Raw genomic sequence first — 14,064 nt, forward strand, 5'->3', positions numbered from 1 at the left:
CCCTCCCTTGAGAGAGAGAGTGAGAGAGAGAGAGAGAGAGAGAAAGAGAGAGAGAGTGAGATGAAAGAGAGAGACAGGAAACAAGTGGGCAAGTCACTCTGGACCTAGGAAATAGACCAGTATCAAGCCCAAGTCAACAAGTGAGTATTTTCATGTTTCCGCACAGTTAGGACTTTCTGAGCAAGTTTTTCTGGAGTCCAGATTAAAGAACAAGGCTTAGAAGTTAAATTATGACTATGACTGAATAGGTAATGAGATAACTCTAGAGAGATTTGTCTCCCCAGAGGTCTGTGTTTACACTTCAGAGGAGCAGGGTGCGAGGGGGTAAAACCTGCAACCAAGAAAATATCCCAAGAGTTGTAAACCAGGAGAAACTTCTCTTATCTTCCCACAAGACACTTACTTGCATTCCAAAAGGTAAGAAGCCCAGACCTTTCCCTTTTCTTCCCCAGGAAAATTGGTGTACACTAGAAAGCAAAGGTTTCTCTCCCTTTCTCAGAAGGGGAAAAGAGAAAGCTGACCCTCTCAAATATAAGCTCTCAGATTCATAATTTTGAGGGGGCGCTTTCTCTCCTGCAGTATAGAACCTAGTACATATAAGATGACATCTGGCTTTCATCATATCACTCTAGGGGGTTGGGGCAAGGGAATGGATAGTTTTTGACATGAATTATAATAACTTTGATCCAGAAACTTTATATTTGCATTCAGGATAACATAAATAAATACAGGTCTTAAAAACGTATCAGCCATTGAAAGAGGACTGTGCATGGTTCTGTCAGAGGTTTGTGAACCAGAGCAACTCCATCTTAAATAGGAACTGGGTAAAATGAGGCTGAAACCTACTGGCCTGCATTCCCAGATGGTTCAGGCATGTAAGTCACAGGATGAGACAGGAGGTCAGCAGAAGATACAGGTCATTAAGACCTTGCTGATAAAACAGGTTGCAGTAAAGAAGCCAGCCAAAAACCACCAAAACCAAAATGACCACAAGAGTGACCTCTGGTCGTCGTCCTCACTGCTACACTCCCACCAGTGTCATGACAGTTTACAAATGCCACAGCAACATCAGGAAGTTATCTTACATGATTTAAAAAGGGGAGGCATGAATAATCCACCCCTTGTTTAGCATATAATCAAGAAATAACCAGAAAAATGGGCAACCAGCAGCCCTTGGGCCTGCCTGTCTATGGAGTAGCCATTCTTTTATTCCTCTACTTTCTTAATAAACTTGACTTCGCTTTACTCTATGGACTCACCCTGAATTCTTTCTTGCATGAGACCCAAGAACCCTCTCTTGGGGTTTTGATCGGGACCCCTTTCCAGTAACAGTTCTTCACTGGAACACATGTGATTCTTATGCTAAAAAGGTTAATGTAATACTGAAACTGCCCTTACAATGACTATGACAGCAAGAGAAATTTAGCATGGCTGACTCTATCTTGCTTCCAGACTTATGGGCTAGCTGTACTCACTCACTCCTGGGCATAGGTGAGGCTAACCATGTGATGAATTTAGTTTACAGCTTAACTATGAAACAAGGATGATAATAGTCCCCTCTAAAACTGATTCCCTCCTTGTTGGGGGGCTGAAACTGCCTTTATAAGACTAATGAAAGGCCACAAGATTAGAATTTTGGGAAGGGCCTACATTCTGCTAAAGTATAGACATAGTTTCTATAATCCCTTACTGCTCAGGAGTCATGTGGCCAGAGGTCAGAAGGTTTGTCACTTCCCCATTTGCTCCTATAGATAACATCACTATTATAGAGCCTAAGATTGGTCTTTTGAGATATTTCTCAGACTTTTGCATTCTGCAAACCAAATGACCCCACTCAGACCCATGAATTATTACTCAGCTGGTCTTGTGGTCCCCAATCAGAGGCAGAATCAGCACATGAGGACTGTTTCCACACCCCTATGACTTTGTCCCCAACCAATCAGCAGCACCAATTCCCTAGGCCCTTGCCCATGAAATTTTCCATAAAAATCCTAGCCTCTGAGTTCTCTCAGAGAGAGACTGATTTGAATGATAACTGCAGTCCTTCACTCAGCTGCCTTGCATTACGTAAACTCTTTCTTTACTGCAATACCCTGGTCTCAGTGAATTGGTTTTGCCTGTGCAGTGAACAGGACGAACCCATTGGGCGATTACAGTAATAGACTGATATACATTGAGTGTGCTGTGCAGGCATATTAAAAGAAATAAGTATATCTCAATACTCAGCCATAATCTAACACAATCATTTCTGAGAATACATTTTAATAAGAAAACTGAGAAACTAGAGTGTTTCTACTCCAGAGGAGTTAGCCAGATAAGGGATGGGCTTGGAGACCATGTCAAGTGAGCAAAAATGGAAGGATCTGGGTTTATTCTGAAGAATTATCACATGCATAAGAGAAAAAATTCATTTTCTTTTGATTGCTTGGAACAAATTGCTCATACTTATGGAGAGACAGATTTTGGCTTCATATAAAGAAGAATTTTTCCAACAAAGATGTTCAGCAATGCAATGAGCTGCTCTAACAAGTAGAGAGCTCTCTTTTGTCATTGGATGTGTTTAGGTGGCAGCTGGGATGGCCATCTGTTGGACAGGTTGCAGAGGAGGTCTGGGTTCTATGTTGGAGGTTGGTCTAATTGAACTTTTAGGACTCTGGCAACTCTATGTCTCCACAAAGTTTAATTGATATTTGTCTGAACATTTTCATTTTTGGTCATTGTCCTATGGAGCTCTGTTTCTTGGCAGTCTGCTATATTCTCAGAGTTGTTTTAACTTCCAGAGTTCAAGTCAAGGCTCTATGATTTACTTTGTGATTTTTGGTAAATTACTTAATCCCATCTGTAACCTTGTGAAACCAATACTTCCTACTTTTAGGCTTATTATGGAGATTAAATGAAATGGTACTTGTAAAACATGAATTGTGTAAAGCAGCACTCACTAGAACCCAGTAATACACAATGGTTATGATTAGTTTATTAGTCTCTTAGCTTCTTGTCTGTCTCCATCCTTCTTTCACTTGGCTACCTACTCACCCTTCACATCTCACTTAGTTTTCATTTATATGCCTCTTATGTCCAGTGAGTTTGAGTCTCTTCTTATGGTAAAGAACCATTTGGCAAATTATATTTTCATACTTGTGCCTACTGTTAAATTATTTTTCTAATTTGTTCTACTATTTGTTAGTCATTTTACTGTCAATTTATAGGATCTCTTTCTATATTAGGTTTATGATATTAGTTGTAAATATTTTCCTGGTTTATTCTTTGTCTTTTGATCATAGACCTTTTGACGTGAAGCAGATTTGTTGTTCTAATTTTATTATTGATTTTATTTTTTTTTACATAGGGTCACACTCTATTGCCCAGGCCGAAGCACAGTGGCACAATCCTGGCTCACTGTAGCCTCAACCTCCCCAGGGTCAGGTTATCCTCCCACCTCAGCCTCCCAAGAAGCTGCACACAGCTCTTAGATTGGTGCAAAAGTAATTGCGATTTTTGCCATTAAAATAGCAAAACAGCAATTACTTTTGCACCAACCTAATTAATTTTTGTATTTAATGTAGGGATGGAATCTCTCTATGTTGCCCAGGCTTGTCTTGGGGCTCAAGCAATCTACCTGTCTCGGCCTCCCAAAATGCTGATATTACACGTCTGAGACACCATGCCCAGTCTGCTGTTTTTAATATAGCAGTGTTTATCAAGTCTTTCATTCATACAGAGGCCGTGAATCTCTATCTCTATTTCTTACTAACACCAAAAAGTGATTAAAAGGTATAATTCCTTGTGCTATCATTATGAAATGAAAATGTCTGATGTCATTGTAGACACACAAACTGCTACATCATCAAGATGCTTCAGCACTCTGCTTTTAAAAGGGACCCTTTCTTAATACAATTTTCCAGTGTCTCTGCTACTAAAGAATAGCTTCTCATAACATCTGATCATTTACACAGCTTGAATTTCTTTTGTAGCCAAGGTACTACAGAGGCTCCACTACAAGGCTCCAGACAGGCTGGAACTATTGTAACCATTATCTTTACCTGACAAGTAATCAAGTTGCCAGTCAAACCATACACCTGTGGAATAGGGAAATTGAGTCCCTGCTGCTTAAATAAAAGACCCTGAATTAGCTGGCAGTAACATTGACATTTTAGATCCATCTCTGGCCTAGTCAGTACAGGGAAGCAACTGTGTTATACTGGAGAGAATACTGGGCTTGGTGTCAGAAGGCTTGATTCATTCACTTCAGTGCAGCACGATTCAATTCAATTCACATTTCCTGATCTCCTATTAAGAACAAGATAGTCTGCTTGGGTTATGGGTACAAAGAAGCTGTTTCACCCCTTAAAGAGCTCACAGTCTAGTGGGAGAAGCAGGATCATCGGTGACTACATCCAAATACATAGACTCTATCTTAAAAATACAAAGAAGAAACCTAAAAAAAAGGAACTTCAATTTCTCTCTGTTAAGTTTCTCTTACATATTATGTGCACACACCCAACTATATCCCAGACATTGCTGTTATATTACTTTCAGCCCCTTATATCACAAACCAAACTTACTATTGGTCCCCTGTCCCTATCCAGTCCCTCCGCCACACCAAGATGGCTTCCTGATTATGCCATCTCAGGGTCTTCGGTCTCTGAAACTCAAAACCTTGATGTTTATCTGGATTCCTTCCCCTCCACTCACAGAGGCCCTTCCCTCACTAAGCCCTGTCCATTCTTCCTTTGTAATATTTCACACATTTCCTTCAGACCTTTATCATGTTATTAAAACAATCTTCTGACTCTTGTCCTAGATCACATTGTTTTCTGCACCAGTCACCATTCACCATTCCATCCTTCTACTACCCAGATCTATTTCCCGCAAACTAATTTCATCATGTGATTTTCCAGCTTTAAAAGGTCAATAATTCTCCATTACATATTGGATAAAATTCAAGCTCTGAAATCTAATATTTGGTGGGTCCTTTAGTCATCTGACTTCACTTTTTATTTCCAGTCTTGTCATTATCTATGCCATTCTTCTTGTCCCTGGCCCCATCAGATGGCTGTATTTATTATTGAGAAAAACATTCTTCCCCATCAATTTTCCCATCCTGTTATCTCCTCTCCTCCCTTTCTTCCATCCCCACATCTCTTGCTTCTTCTTCTTTATGCATCCAAGTTCTAGTCATTTCAAGGTCCAACTCCAAGTCTTATCTACTCCATAAAATTGAGAAGTAGCTCAGTTTTATGCTGAGGTCTTCATATCAGACCTTCCTCTGAAGGTCTTCAGAGCATTTTTTTCTTTTCTGAATTCCTAAGATATTTATTCTGTGGCCTTAACTGGTACTTAAACATATATGTGTCAGATTGCCAGGGCGGCTTAACCAACAGAAATGTATTGTTTCACAATACATTTGTTTCACAATACATTTCTGGAGGCTTGAGGTTATCAGGGTTGATTCTTTCTGAGAGCTGTGAGGGAGAATCTGTTCCATGCCTTTCTCTTGGCTTCTGGTGGTTTGCTGGCAATGTTGGCATTCCTAGTAGATGACATTCTCCCTGTGTTTGTATGCTCTTCTCTCTATCTCTTCACATGGTGTTCTTTTTGTAAGGATACCAGTCATATTGGATTAGGAGCCCACTCTACTCCAGTATGACCTCATCTTAACAAATAAATCTGCAATGACCTTATTTCCAAATGAGGTGATATTTTGAGATATTTAGAGATAGAACATTAACCTATTAATTTTGGGGCAGACACAAGTCAATCCATCACAATATATAATGGAGTTCTATCACATAAGCATTTACTTACACAAGTTCAACAAAATGCTCCCAGCTGAGAAACATAAAAATGAGAAGTCAGGAAAAACATAATTTGAATAATTTGGGAATCTTTGTCTTCTTTTTTTTTTTTTTTGTCAGTGTCTTGCTCTGTTGCCCAGGTTGAAGGGCAGTGGCGCAATCTCGGTTCACTGCAACTTTCACCTTCTGTTCCAACAATCCTCCCACCTCAGCTTCCCTTCCCAGGTAGCTGGGTTTACAGGCATGCACCACCATGCCCAGCTAATTATTTTGTATTTTTATTAGAGATGGGGTTTCACCATGTTAGCCAGGTTGGTCTTGAACTCCTGACCTCAAGTGATCTGCCTGCCTCGGCTTCCCAAAGTACTGGGATTACAGGTGTGAGCCACTGAACCCTGTCCTTTGCCTACTTTTTAACTTTATGCCCACCAGTGAAATTGTGGCAGAAGATGTGATTCTGCTATTTAATCAGTTGCAATTTCTTTGTGCCTCTTGGAAGTGGGCATCTAGTCACTCAGAATGTGACTTGTGTATAAAAATATGTATTTGATAATATGTGATATTTGTCTTACTGGCCAGTCTTGTGATTTCACTTCGAATAAGACAATATTTCATATTTTGTCACAGTACTCTATTTCAATGCACAGCGGTAGCAAAGTAATGCTTTTACACCTCATTGAATTCTTTCCCTTGTACTTGGACAGCCTTTCCATCCTTTCTCCAATCCTAGCCACAAACTAAACAGATAAACAAAGATGGGAAATTCTTAGCTTTTAAGTGAAATGAAAAAGCAAGAGAGGAGGGAGGGAAAAATGAAGAACAGGAAGGAAGAAGGAAGGAAGGAAGGAAGGAAGGAAGGAAGGAAGGAAGGAAGGGAGGGAGGGAGGGAAAGGAGAGAAGAAGAGAGGTGCAGAAAGAAGGGAAGAAGAAAACAAAAGATGAAAAACCTTTATGCAAGTGTAAGGGTTTTGTCTTCCTGCTCCCCCTGACTAAATAAGAATATCAAGACCTAGGCAAGTGTGCTGAGTTGAACAATGGTCCCCCAAGAGATATGTCCACGTCCTAATCTCTGGAACCTACAAATGTCACTTTACCTGGAAAAAGGATCTCTGCAGATACAATTAAGGGTCTTGTTACAAGGATAATCCAGATGATCTGGATTATCCCTGTGGGCCCTAAATCCACTGACGAGTGCCCTTACCAGAGACATATAGAGGAGATTTGGCATACAGACAAGAAGGCAACATGGAGACAAAGGCAGAGATCAGAGTGATGGGGTCACATGCCAAGCAAGCTGAGGATTGCTAATAGCCGCCAGAAGCTGGAAGAGGCAAGGAAGTCTCCTCCCCCAGAGCCTGGAAGGGAGTGCAGCCCTGATGACACTTTGATTATGGAATCTGGCCTCCAGAACTGTGACAAGACGCTTTTCTGTTGCATTAAGATGCCTAGTTTGTGATTTTTTTTTTTTCTTTTTTCTGAGACAAGGTCTTACTCTGTCACTCAGGGTGGGGTGCAGTGGCTTGATCACAGCTCACTGCAGCCTCAACCTCCTGGGCTCAAGCTCTCCTCCTGCCTAAGCCTCTTGAGTAGCTGGGACTACAGGCATGTGCCACCATGCCTGGCTAATTCTTTTTTATTTGGTAGAGACAGGTTCCTATTTTATTGCCCAGGCTGGTCTCGAACTCTTGGGCTTAAGCAGTCCTCCCACCTCAGCCTCCCAAACTGCTGGGATTCCAGGCGTGAACCAGTGTGCTTGGCCCATTTGTGATCATTGTTAACAGCAGCTTGAGGAAACTAATACAAGGAGGAAAAGTAGGGAAGGGACCAGATACACTGATGGAATCAGTGTAAGTCAGGATGGAATCAGCTGGGCCATGCACTGATGGAATCAGCTCTGGCCCAGGAAATTCCTGCCTTTCACACCCCACACCCTGAGCAAGCAAATGCCAAGGAGCTGCTGGAAGACAGGTTAGTCTGGGGAGACAAGTTAGCCTATGCATTTCTATCACAGTGTCTAGGGGCGTTGTCATCTGTCTTTCTTATTGCTCCCTAGAGAAGACCACATCAATAGTGGCCAGAAGAGAGCTTGTTGATGTCCGGCATGAATAATGCCTGTCTGTGCCCAGAGAGTTTGCTCAGCCTGCCATGGATCCTTCCTGCTGGGGCACCTGCAGAAATCATGAAGGTGGGGAAGGAAAGCATCCACCCCTGCCTAAGGTGAAACTGCATGGAACCAGCTCATGACTCTCTACAGCAAAAGACGGTGGGAAACACTCCACCGAAGACAATCCTGCTGCTTTTAGCCCCACTTCATTTCCACTTCCAGAGTTACCTGGTGTCGCCTGGGCCTTTTGAGGTTTCTACAGAGTAGTTAGGTTGCTCCTGAGCTTTTCCCACTGCTGGATGAGATTCAAAATTTTCAGAGCTAAGTCAATTTCCAGCTGTCCTTCTGCTATTCAATCCCCACATTGTATTGATATTGTCTCCTCTACCATCTCTTTGTCCTAATGGTTTTTAAAGAGCACCTTAAAAATTCCTTTATTGGCTGGGTGTGGTGTCTCATGCCTGTAATCCCAGCACTTTTGGAGGCTGAGGCAGGAGAATCACTGGATCCCAGGAGGTGGAGACTAGCTTGGGCAACATGGTGAAACCCCATCTCTACAAAAAATACAAAAATGAGCCAGGCATGTTGGCGCATGCCTGTGGTCCCAGCCACTCGGGAGGCTGAGGCAGGAGAGTCACTTGAGCCCAGGAGCAGGCAAGTTGCAAAGATTGTGCCACTGCACTGCAGCCTGAGCGACAGAGCAAGACTCTGTCAAATAAATAAATAAGCCCTTTATTGTAATTTTAGGGGAGCGAAAGAGGGAGAGAGCTGAAATAACTGCGTATGTCTAACCTGCTTTCCTTAGTTAGATGGTGCAAACTTTTTTATCTGAATATTTGTGCCTTGATTCAGTTCTGGATAATTTTTACCTGTTATCTCTTCACGCCTGACTTCTCAGCTATATTTGTTTTTCTGTTGCTACAAAAAAAAAAAAAAAATTCACCCCAACCTTAGCAGTTTAGAACAACTCACAGGTATTATCTCATAGTTCTGCAGGTCAGAACTCTGTAGGTGGGCTCTGCTCCCCAAATCAAAGTGCCTGGGCTCTTATCTAGAGATAAGAGAATCTGGGGTAGGGTCCACTCATTCAGATTGGTGTAAGGAATTCCGTTTCCTACAGCTGTAGGGCTAAGGTTCAGTTAACAGTTGCTGGCTGTGAACAGGCTCTCTCTCAGCCCTTCTAGGATGCTTGCATTCCTCTCAGCCTGCCCCTTCCATTTTTGAGCCAGTATGTCAGCTTGTTATGTCTTTTCCCATGAAGTCCTTCTTATACTTCACTGCTTTTTTTTTCTTTCTTTCTTTTTTGGAGACGGAGTCTTGCTCTGTCGCCCAGGCTGGAGTGCAGTGGCATGATCTCAGCTCACTGCAGCCTCCACCTCCTGGGCTCAAGTGATCCTCTGGCCTCAGCCTCCCAAGTAGCTGGGATTATAGGTGTGTGACACCATGCTGAGGTAATTTTTTTATTTTTAGTAGAGACAGGGTTTTGCCATATTGGCCAGGCTGGTCTCCAACTCCTGGCTTCAAGTGATCCACCCGCCTCAGCCTCCCAAAAGTGCTGGGATTACAGGCTTGAGCCACCACGCCCAGCCCACGTCACTGTTTTTAAGGCCTCGTGTGAGTATATTGGGCCCACCTGTAGAATTGAAGACAATGCTCCCTATTTTAAGGCCTTTAATCGTAATTACATCTGCCAACTCCCTCCTGCCATGTAGTACACTAGTCCCAGGTTCCAGAGATGAGAGTGTAGACACCGTTAGGAGGCCATTCAACCTACGATAGCTGCTATCCCTCTAGGGCCTTCTTGGAGTCTCTCAAGTTATTATTTATATTTCTTAATTACTTTTTCATATAGTTGATTGTTTTGTCTGCACTGGGGTCCAGGTAAATATGTCTAATTCTTTTAGCTGTGTGTTTTCTTTTAGCTGTGTGTTTATGCCATTTAACAAATTTTTTAAAATGTTGATGACTATATTTTTAATTTCAAAGTTTTCTGGTTAGTTCTCATTCATACCCACCTGTTCCTTTTGAAAGTTTTTATTTTCATGGGTACATGGTAGGTGTATGTATTTGTGGAGTACATGAGAGATTCTGATACAGGCATAGAATATGTAATAATCACATCTGGTAAATGAGGCATCCATCTCCTCAAGCATTTATCCTTTATGTTACAAACAATCTAATTATACCCTTTCACTTTAAAAAAATGTACAGTTAAATTATTTTTGACTATAGTCACCACATTATGCTAGCAAATGCTAGATCTTATTCATTCTAATTATTTTTTTAGTATCCATTAACCATCCTCGCTTCACCCCCCACAACACACTATTTGTTTCAGCTTCTGGTAACCATCTTTCTACTCTGTCTCCATGAGTTCAGTGGTTTTAAGTTTTAGCTCCCACAAATAAGTGAGAACATACAAAGTCTGTCTTTCTCTGTCTGGCTTATCTTAACACAGTGGCCTCCAGTTCCATCCATGTTGTTGCAAATGACAGACTCTCATTCTTTTTTATGGCTGAATAGTATTCCATTGTGTATATGTACCACATTTTCTTTATCCATTCATCTGCTGATGAACATTTAGGTTACTTTCAAATCTTGGCTACTATGAATAGTGCTGCAATAAGCATAGGAGTGCAGATATCTCTTTGATATACTGATTTCCTTTCTTTTAGGAATATACCTGGCAGTGGGGTTGCTAGATCATATGGTCGCTCTATTTTTAGTTTTTGGAGGCATCTCCAAACTTTTCTCCATAGTGGTTGTACTGATTTACATTCCCGACAATTGTGTACAAGGGTCCCTTTTCTCCATATCCTATCCAGCATTTATTATTGTCTCATTTTTGGATATAAACCATTTTAATTGGAGTGAGATGATATCTCATTGTAGCTTTGATTTGCATTTCTCTGATGATCAATGATGTTGAGCACCTTTTCATATACCTGTCTGCCATTCATACGTCATCTTTGGAGAAGTGTCTATTCAGATCTTTTGCTCATTTTTTAAATTGGATTATTATATTTTTTCCTTTAGAGTTGTTTGAGCTCCTTATAGTTTCTGTTATTAATCCCTTGTCAGATGGTAGTTTGCAAATATTTTCTCCCATTCTGCAGGTTGCCTCTTTGTCGATTGTTTCTTTTGCTGTGCATAAGTTTTTTAACTTGATGTGAACCTATTTTACATTTTTGCTTTGGTTGCCTGTGTTTTTGGAGTATTACTCAAGAAATCTTTGCCTAGTTCAATGTCCTGGAGAGTTTCCCCAATGTTTTCTTATAGCAGTTTCATAGTTTGAGGAGTTAGATATGTCTTTAATCCATTTTGATTTGATTTTTGTATATGAGGAGAGATAGTGGTCTAGTTTCATTCTGCATATGGATATCCAGTTTTCCCAGCACCATTTACTGAAGAGACTGTCGTTTCCCCAGTGCATGTTATGGGCACCTTTGTCAAAAATGAGTTCACTCTGGATGTATGGATTTATTTCTGCATTCTCTATTCTGTTCCATTGGTCTATTTTTATGCCAGGACCATGCCATTTTGGTTACTATACCTCTGTAGTATTATCTGAAATCAAGTAATGTGATTCCTCCAGTTTTGTTCTTTTTGCTCAGGATAGCTTTGGCTACTCTGGGTCTTTTGTGGTTCCATATAAATTTTAGGATTTTTAAAAATTTCTGTGCAGAATGTTATTGATATTTTGACAGGGATTGTATTGAATCTGTAGATTACTTTAAGTATTATGGACATTTTAACAATATTTATTCTTCTAATTCATGAACATGGAATATCTTTCCATTTTTGTGTGTCCTCTTCAATTTCTTTCATAATATGTTCTAAGTTTTAATTGTAGAGATCTTTCACTTCTTTGGTTAAGGTAATTCCTAGGTATCTAATTTTATCTGTAGCTATTGTAAGTGGGATAACTTTTAAAATTCTTTTTTAGATTGTTCACTGTTGGCATATGAAAATGCTACTGATTTTCATAAGTTGATTTTTATTGCACAACTTTACTGAATTTATCAGTTCTAATAATGTTTTGGTGGAGTCTTTAGGTTTTTCCAAATATAAGATCGTATTATCTGCAAACAAGGATAATTTGACCTCTTCATTTCCAATTTGAATGCTCTTTATTTTGTTCTCTTCTCTGAAATTCTCTAGCTAAGACTTCCAGCACTATGTTGAACAACAGTGGTGAAAGTTGGCATCCCTGTCATGTTCTAGATCTTACAGGAAAGGTTTTCGGTTTTCTCTCTTTTAGTATGATGCAAGCTGTGGCTTTTATTACATAGAGGTAGTTCCTTCTATACCCAGTTTTTTGAGATTCTTTTTTGAGAAAGGGTCTTACTTCATTGCCCAGGCTGGAATGCAGTGGTGTAATCTCCTCACTGAAGCCTCGACCTCCCAGGCTGAGGCAATCCTCCAACCTCAGTTTCCTAAGTAGCTGGGACTACAAGTGTGTACCACCACGCCTGGCTAACTTTTGTATTTTTTTGTAGAGATGGGATTTCACCTTGTTGTCCAGGCTGGTCTCCAACTCTTGGGCTCAAGCAATCTGCCCACCTCAGCCTCCCAAAGTGCTGGGATTACAGGTGTGAGCCACTGTGCCTGGCCCTTTGAGGGATATTGAATTTTATCATGAAGGGATTTTGAATTTTATCAAATGCTTTTTCATCATCAAGTGAAATAATCATATGGTTTTTGTCCTTCATTCTGTTAATGTGATGTACCACATTGATTTGCATATGTTGAACCATCCTTGCATCCCTGGGGTAAATGCCATTTTGTCATAATCATCTTTTAAATGTATCGTTGAATTCGGTTTGCTAATAAGTCAATTAAACCTCTTTTCTTTATAAATTACCCAGTCTCAGGTATTTCTTTATAGCAATGTGAGAACTGCCTAAAACATTCAGGGACCCTGACCTCAGGCCTTTAAGTTCAGCAGTGACCCTGACTCTGGTCTTCCATGTCACTTGGAGCAAAGCTCACTAATGCCTTTTGTCCTACTCACCTTTTTTTCTTTTTTGGGTTTCATTTTTACATTTTCTAATTGGTATGTGTTTGGGGCAAAGGGAAGCTAAAGAGTAATCTTGACTGGATGGCGGTTGCACAGCCATTTTGCTATGATATTAATCTATTTATGACTACCTCTTTTCCTTTTGTATTTATTTATTTATTATACTTTAAGTTCTAGGGTACATGTGCACAATGTGCAGGTTTGTTACATACATATACATGTGCCATGTTGGTGTGCTGCACCCATTAACTCGTCATTTACATTAGGTATATCTCCTAATGCTATCCTTCCCATGCATGGTGTATTCCCCTTTCATTGTCCAACTGATCTCATTGTTCAATTCCCACCTATGAGGTGAAGGAACATGTGGTGTTTGGTTTCTGTTCTTGCGATAGTTTGCTTGAGAATGATGGTTTCCAGCTGCATCCATGTCCTAGGACCACGAACTCATCCCTTTTATGTGGCTGCATAGTATTCCATGGTGTATATTTGCCACATTTTCTTAATCCAGTCTATCACTGATGGACATTTGGGTTGATTCCAAGTCTTTTATACTTTGAATAGCGGCAAACATGTGCATGTCTTTATAGTAGCATGATTTATAATAATCCTTTGGGTATATCACAGTAATGGATGGCTGGGTCAAATGGTATTTCTAGTTCCTAGATCCTTGAGAATTGCCACACTGTTTTCCACAATGGTTGAACTAGTTTACGAATCCCACCAACAGTGTAAAGGGAATGTTCCTGAAAGCTGCCCGATGCTCCCAGCACCTGTTGTTTTCCTGACTTTTTAATGATTGCCATTCTAACTGGTGTGAGATGGTATCTCATTGTGGTTTTGGTTGCATTTCTCTGATGGTGAGTGATGATGAGCATTTTTCACATGTCTGTTATTTAATGTAAATGTGAGAAATCTGTTCATATCCTTTGCCCACTTACGATGTTTTTTTTTTCTTGTAAATTTGTTTGAGTTCTTGGGGTTCTGGATGACCAATAACTGTCAGATGAGTAGATTGCAAAAATTTACTACTCTCCCATTCTGTAGGTTGCCTGATCAGTCTGATGGTAGTTTCTTTTGCTTTGTGCAAAATAACTAGTTTAATTACACATCCCATTTGTCAATTTTGGCTTTTGTTGCCATTG

The 14,064-nt window shown here is 40.4% G+C and overlaps 1 protein-coding gene across 1 annotated transcript in view; it reads left to right on the plus strand.

Moving 5' to 3' along the window:
• The first annotated feature begins 339 nt into the window (after positions 1-339).
• The window catches only part of CEP135 (centrosomal protein 135), a 109,176-nt gene continuing 95,451 nt past the window's right edge, over positions 340-14,064 (plus strand). The window contains exon 1 of the mRNA XM_031664465.1: positions 340-417. The gene's annotated coding sequence lies outside the window, so the exon portion shown is untranslated. The remainder of the gene's footprint in view (positions 418-14,064) is intronic.

Source organism: Papio anubis, chromosome 3 (genome assembly GCF_008728515.1).
Source record: "Papio anubis isolate 15944 chromosome 3, Panubis1.0, whole genome shotgun sequence".
In the NCBI taxonomy this organism is placed as follows: domain Eukaryota; kingdom Metazoa; phylum Chordata; class Mammalia; order Primates; family Cercopithecidae; genus Papio; species Papio anubis.